Source organism: Salvelinus sp. IW2-2015, unplaced genomic scaffold (assembly GCF_002910315.2).
Source record: "Salvelinus sp. IW2-2015 unplaced genomic scaffold, ASM291031v2 Un_scaffold2415, whole genome shotgun sequence".
NCBI lineage: Eukaryota > Metazoa > Chordata > Actinopteri > Salmoniformes > Salmonidae > Salvelinus > Salvelinus sp. IW2-2015.
The window spans coordinates 265,272-272,017 of record NW_019943736.1 but is presented as its reverse complement, the minus strand read 5'-3'; the positions used below and the strand labels follow the sequence as shown (position 1 = coordinate 272,017).

At 41.8% G+C, this 6,746-nt stretch overlaps 1 long non-coding RNA gene across 5 annotated transcripts; it reads left to right on the top strand.

Annotated features, from left to right (window-relative positions):
- The first annotated feature begins 297 nt into the window (after nt 1-297).
- Nucleotides 298-1,643, top strand: LOC139025240 (uncharacterized). Of its 5 annotated transcripts, none has more exons than XR_011476719.1 (5): nt 298-376; nt 520-561; nt 640-725; nt 807-1,062; nt 1,615-1,643. It is a non-coding gene; the product is annotated as an uncharacterized lncRNA (long non-coding RNA). The 5 variants fall into 5 exon arrangements; XR_011476721.1 differs by lacking the exon at nt 1,615-1,643 and adding an exon at nt 1,249-1,409 and having other exon boundaries at nt 862-1,062; XR_011476718.1 differs by lacking the exon at nt 1,615-1,643 and adding an exon at nt 1,249-1,409.
- The last annotated feature ends 5,103 nt before the right edge of the window (nt 1,644-6,746 follow it).

Genomic DNA, 6,746 nt, shown 5'->3' with positions numbered 1-6,746 from the left:
GAGAGGCACAATCACCAAATGTTGTCACAAGTATTGGCAGAGTAGTATGGTTGCACCTCAGTCACTTGGTCATTGTCATTGTCATCACCGTTCCACAGACACCGCAGCCACATTGGTGTCCAGAACTAGAACGGGAGCTACTGACGGTTTCACCCAGTGATGTAGTCGAGTCACTAAAAATTGAGTCAAAATCGATGTCCCAAGTCCCCACGGCTGAAGTTCCGAGTCCCAGTGCTCCAGTCCTGGTTCCAGGTGCTCAAGTCTGACACACTGGGTCCACATTAACTCAAAATAAAGTTATTTACCCAGTCAGATATAGAGGAGTTATTTACCCAGTCAGATATAGAGGAGTTATTTACCCAGTCAGATATAGTGGGTTATTTACCCAGTCAGATATATAGGAGTATATTACCCAGTCAGATGTAGTGTAGTGCAAGAGGAGTTATTTACCCAGTCGATATAGAGGAGTTATTTTACCCAGTCAGATATAGAGGAGTATTTACCCAGTCGAATATAGAGGAGTTATTTACCCAGTCAGATATAGAGGAGTTATTTTACCCAGTCGGATATAAGGAGTTATTTACCCAGTCAGATATATAGGAGTTATTTACCCATCAATATAGAGGAGTTATTTACCAGTCAGATATAGTGGAGTTATTTACCCAGTCAGATATAGAGGAGTTATTTACCCAGTCAGATATATAGAGGAGTTATTTACCCAGTCAGTATAGAGGAGTTATAACCCAGGCAGATATAGAGGAGTTATTTACCCAGTCAGATATAGAGGAGTTATTTTACCCAGTCAGAATATGAGGGAGTTATTTACCCAGTCAGATATAGAGGAGTTATTTACCCAGTCAGATATTAGAGGAGTGATTTACCCAGTCAGATATAGAGGAGTTATTAACCCAGGCAGATATAGAGGAGTTATTTACGAGTCAGATACAGAGGGGTTATTTACCCAGTCAGATATAGAGGAGTTATTTACCCAGTCAGATATATAGAGGAGTTATTTACCCAGTCAGATATAGAGGAGTTATTTACCCAGTCTGATATAGAGGAGTATTTACCCAGTCAGATATAGAGGAGTTATTTACCAGTCAGATATATAGAGAGTTATTACCCAGTCAGATATAGAGGAGTTATTTACCCAGTCAGATTAGAGGAGTTATTTACCCAGTCAGATATAGAGAGTTATTTACCCAGTCAGATATAGAGGAGTTATTTACCCAGTCGGATATAGAGGAGGTTATTTACCCAGTCAGATATAGAGGAGTTATTTACCCAGTCGGATATAGAGGAGTTATTTACCCAGTCAGATATAGAGTCTGATTTACCCAGTCAGATATAGAGGAGTTATTTACCCAGTCGGATATAGAGGAGTTATTTACCCAGTCAGATATAGAGAGTTATTACCCAGTCGATAAAGAGGAGTTATTTACCCAGTCAGATATAGAGGAGTATTTACCCAGTCGGATAAAGATGAGTTATTTACCAGTCAGATATAGGATTATTTACCAGTCAGATATAGAGGAGTTATTTACCCAGTCAGATATAGAGGAGTTATTTACCCAGTCAGATATAGAGGAGTCATTTCCCAGTCAGATTATAGAGAAGTTATTTACCCAGTCAGATATATAGAGAGTTATTTACCCAGTCAGATTAGAGGAGTTATTTACCCAGTCAGATATAGAGAATTATTTACCCAGTCAGATATAGAGGAGTTATTACCCAGTCAGATATAGAGGAGTTAGTGAGTTAGTGACAAGAGGATTTTAGTCAATAAATAGTTGCTTTTCCTTTCTTTCTGTGCCACCAAATGTTTGCATATAGACTACAGGTAATGTTACCATGGCCACATTAAGTAGACTACAGGTAATGTAAACCATGGCTACGTTCAGTAGACTACTAGTATGTACCATGGCTACGTTCAGTAGACTACTGGTAATGTTTACCATGGTACATTCAGTAGACTACTGGTAATGTTACCATGGCTACGTTCAGTAGACTAATAGGAATGTTACCATGGCTACATTCAGTAGACTACTGGTAATGTAACCATGGCTACATTCAGTAGACTACTGGTAATGTTACCATGGACACATTCAGTAGAATACTGGTAATGTTACCATGGACACATTCAGTAGAATACTAGTAATGTTACCATGGCTACGTTCAGTAGACTACTGGTAATGTTACCATGGCTACATTCAGTAGACTACTGGTAATGTTACCATGGACACATTCAGTAGAATACTAGTAATGTTACCATGGCTACGTTCAGTAGACTACTGGTAATGTTACCATGGCTACATTCAGTAGACTACTGGTAATGTTACCATGGCTACGTTCAGTAGACTACTAGTAATGTTACCATGGCTACATTCAGTAGACTACTGGTAATGTAACCATGGCTACATTCAGTAGACTACTGGTTATGTTACCATGGACACATTCAGTAGAATACTGGTAATGTTACCATGGACACATTCAGTAGACTACTGGTAATGTTACCATGGCTACGTTCAGTAGACTACTGGTAATGTTACCATGGCTACGTTCAGTAGACTACTGGTAATGTTACCATGGCTACGTTCAGTAGACTATTGGTAATGTTACCATGGCTACGATCATTAGACTATTGGTAATGTTACCAGGACCATGTTCAGTGCCACATTTTTCCATATTCATATTTTCCATATAGCTTAAACAAATGGTTAGTTCTAGTATCCTAGTTCTAGAACAGTCCGGTCCGCTAGTTAGTCAAGTTCTAGAACAGTCTGGTCCGCTAGTAGCCTAGTCCTAGAATAGTCCGGTCCGCTAGTAGACTAGTTCTAGAATAGTCCGGTCCGTTAGTAGCCTAGTCCTAGAACAGTCTGGTCGCTAGTATCCTAGTTCTAGAACTAGTCCGGTCCGCTAGTAGCCTAGTTCTAGAACTGTCCGGTCCGCTAGTAGCCTAGTTCTTAGAACAGTCCGGTCCGCTAGTAGCATAGTCCTAAATAGTCCGGTCCGCTAGAAGCCTAGTTCTAGAACTGTCCGGTCCGCTAGTATCCTAGCTCCTAGAACAGTCCGGTCCGCTAGTATCCTAGTTCTAGAACAGTCTGGTCCCGCTAGTAGCCTAGTCCTAGAATAGTCCGGTCCGCTAGTAGCCTAGTCCTAGAACAGTCTGGTCCGCTAGTATCCTAGTTCTAGAACAGTCCGGTCCGCTAGTAGCCTAGTTCTAGAATAGTCCGGTCCGCTAGTAGCCTAGTCCTAGAATAGTCCGGTCCGCTAGTAGCCTAGTCCTAGAATAGTTTAGAATTTGCTCTAGTGCACCTAAAGTCGTTTTAAATGGTTTTCCAGGACGTTTGTCGCAGTTATTTCTTGATTCACATAAAGATATAGCGTGTTATTATATATTTTATTTTTTTAGAGTTAAAAGGGGTTTATGTTTGACAGAACTTTTTTCACAAAGAACCAGGGAGGGTTTAAGATGTTAGGGAAACCCTGCTTAAGGCTCCACATACCCCACACCTAATTTAAAAACATTCGCGCTGAACAAAATAACTAGAACTACCGCTCTGCGTTTGCATAAAATGTACAGCTGGGGAAGGCAGGTAAGCCTACTAGTTTTGAATTCCCGAGCTGACAAGGTAAAAAATCTGTCATTCTGCCCGCGAACATTGCAGTTAAACCCACTGTTCCCTAGTAGGCCGTCATTGTAAATAAGAATTTGTTGTTAATTAACTGACTTGCCTGGTTAAATAAAGTTCACGTCAAAAGTCTCCAGAAAGTTGAAGATTAAAAATTCTACATTTCAGCAGCTTCAAACAGTGAAGATGTGTTTTCTTTAGTGAGAATCGGACCACTCCATATTCTACTAATAGAAGTGTATCTACCATATCAACATCAAATCAAATCAAATGTATATTATATAGCCCTTCTTACATCAGCTGATATCTCAAAGTGCTGTACAGAAACCCAGCCTAAAACCCCAAAACAGCAAGCAATGCAGGTGTAGAAACACGGTGGCTAGGAAAAACTCCCTAGAAAGGTCGAACCTAGGAAGAAACCTAGAGAGGAACCAGGCTATGAAGGGTGGCCAGTCATATGTTTGATTGTGATTGTTAACACTCTGGAGCACACAAAATAAAATGCAGTAGAAAAGATTTACTTCTGTTAAGCTTTGTCCAGAACTGCTGGCAATGCTAAATATATACATGCTGCGCACACACACCACCACACACACACACACACACACACACACACACACACACACACACACACACACAACACACACACACACACACACACACACACACAACACACACACACACACACACACACACACACACCACCACACACACACACACAACTCTAACAGCCTCTCCTTTCTGCCTGAGAAACAGAGACGGCCTGCTGGCACCTCCCCAATATCAACACAGAGGGTCAGAGTTCACGTAGACTCATTCTCTGGTCTCCTGAGACGCTCCAGCTCTGCTAACTGTGTGTGTGTGTGTGTGTGTGTGTGTGTGTGTGTGTGTGTGTGTGTGTGTGTGTGTGTGTGTGTGTGTGTGTGTGTGTGTGTGTGTGTGTGTGTGTGTGTGTGCGCGCTCCAGCTCTTGCTAACTGTGTTCAGGGGTCATCTGGTTCAGGGACTGTTTACAGAGGTCATCTTGGTTCAGGGACTGTTTACAGGGGTCATGTGGTTCAGGGACTTGATCTCTCTCGTGTTTGTACAGTCTTTAGTCCTGGATAATTTAGCAGAGGTACGGGCCATTGGATCTAGAGAGCTGTGGCGGAATGAATGTTAAGTGCTGAAGGCTGCATAGTCCATCTCCCACAAAAACAAAAACAAAAACCATGAGTATTTACGAGGAACAATACTTTCTCCCTTCTGCTTTCTCTCTACTATTTAATAATCTTGCTGTGGTCTGATACCAGTATTAAAAAAAAAAAAAATTAAACGACACTTCTTGTATAATAATTCATAGTTTAGGCAAATACCTGATCATGGTAATGCATGAAGATTCCCATGTATGAAATGCCTTAAAGGAAAAGGATCATGTGGACAGTTTCCATACGTTTCCATAAGAGTCACAGTTTCTCTATAAACTGCTTGTTAGGGATACTCAGAAACATTTTGTGCTCTTTATGTGCATGATATGTTAGATACAGGTCGCGACCCCTAGGGACGCTAGTCTAAAGTAGTGCATTATATGGGGAATAGGGAGCAATTTGTTACACAAGCCATTCTTGTGATTATTGTGACTTTGCCCTTGTAATTGTTTGTAAGCTTGTGTAGTCTAAAATGAATCTGTGATCGTGTGCTATCCATTTGGTTTTTTTGTATGCTGCTCTTTGTATGCCATTTTAATATTTGAGAAATTAACCAATGATATCAGGCCACTCTTGGCCATGATTACAGACACCTGTGTGTGTCTTTTGACACTATATAAACGAGTCGTCCCGCAGTGTTTGTGATTATAGCCTGATGAAGACAGCTTGGCTGTCGAAACGTTGGACATTACATTTTTTGCATCTGAGCTCCTAGAGTGTGCGGCTCTCCTTTATTTGTACGTATCCACAGGCTAACTGGCAGGCCGCATCAATCAAAGACAGTTAAGGACATAGTGTTTGACATGGGCCACAACAGGTTTGATAAATTAATGTGGATCACATGATGCAGTGATATGCGATCCTTCAGGACATGCAGGCTGTGCGGAGTAAGACACAAGTGTTGAGGCAAAGACTGTGTTCCAAATGCCCCCCTCGTCCCTATGGGGCCTTTGGTCAACTGTAGTGCACTATGTAGGGAATAGGGTGCCACTTGGGATGCAACCTTGCTCTGTGTGCTCTGCACCCTTGCTCTGTGTGCTCTGCACCCTTGCTCTGTGTGCTCTGCGTGCTCTGCGTGCTGCATACCACAGTCAGTTAGGCCGGTATGTTGCTCCAGGACGTTGATTAGCACACAGCTTTAACATCAGAGGCTACTGCCAAACGATCACGCTACGTAGGAAAAAACACAGTCTGACAGGGAGAAGAGAAGAGAGGAGAGGAGAGGAGAGGAGAGGAGAGGAGAGGACTAAGCAGCTGACAGCAAGGGCCTGCTGCTGCTGGTGAATAATGGTCTTGACTCTCGTGACACTCCTCGGGAATCAAATCAAATCCAAATCAAATTGTATTGGACAATCAAGATACTACTAACAACAGTTTCTCTAGACAGGGTTTCCTCCAATGTTTCAGGCTTATCACGTCTGTCTGTAATAGAACGTCAAAACAAATCACATTTTATTGGTCACGTACACATGGTTAACAGGTGTTAATGCGAGTGTAGTGAAATGCTTGTGCTTCTAGTTCCCGACAGTGCAGTAATATCTAACAAGTAATCTAACAATTCCCCCAACAACTACCTAATACACACATCTAAAGGGGTGAATGAGAATATGTACATATAAATATATGGATGAGCGATGGCCGAGCGGCATAGGCAAGGTGCAGTAGATGGTATAAAATACAGTATATACATGTGATATGAGTAATGCAAGATATGTAAACATTATTAAAGTGACTAGTTATCCATTTATTAAAGTGGCCAATGATTTCAAGTCTGTATGTAGGCAGCAGCCTCTCTGAGTTAGTGATGGATGTTAAACAGTTTGATGTCCTTGAGATAGAAGCTGTTTTTCAGTTTCTCGGTCCCTGCTTTGATGCACCTGTACTGACCTCGCCTTCTGGATGGTAGCGGGGTGAACAGGCAGTGGCTC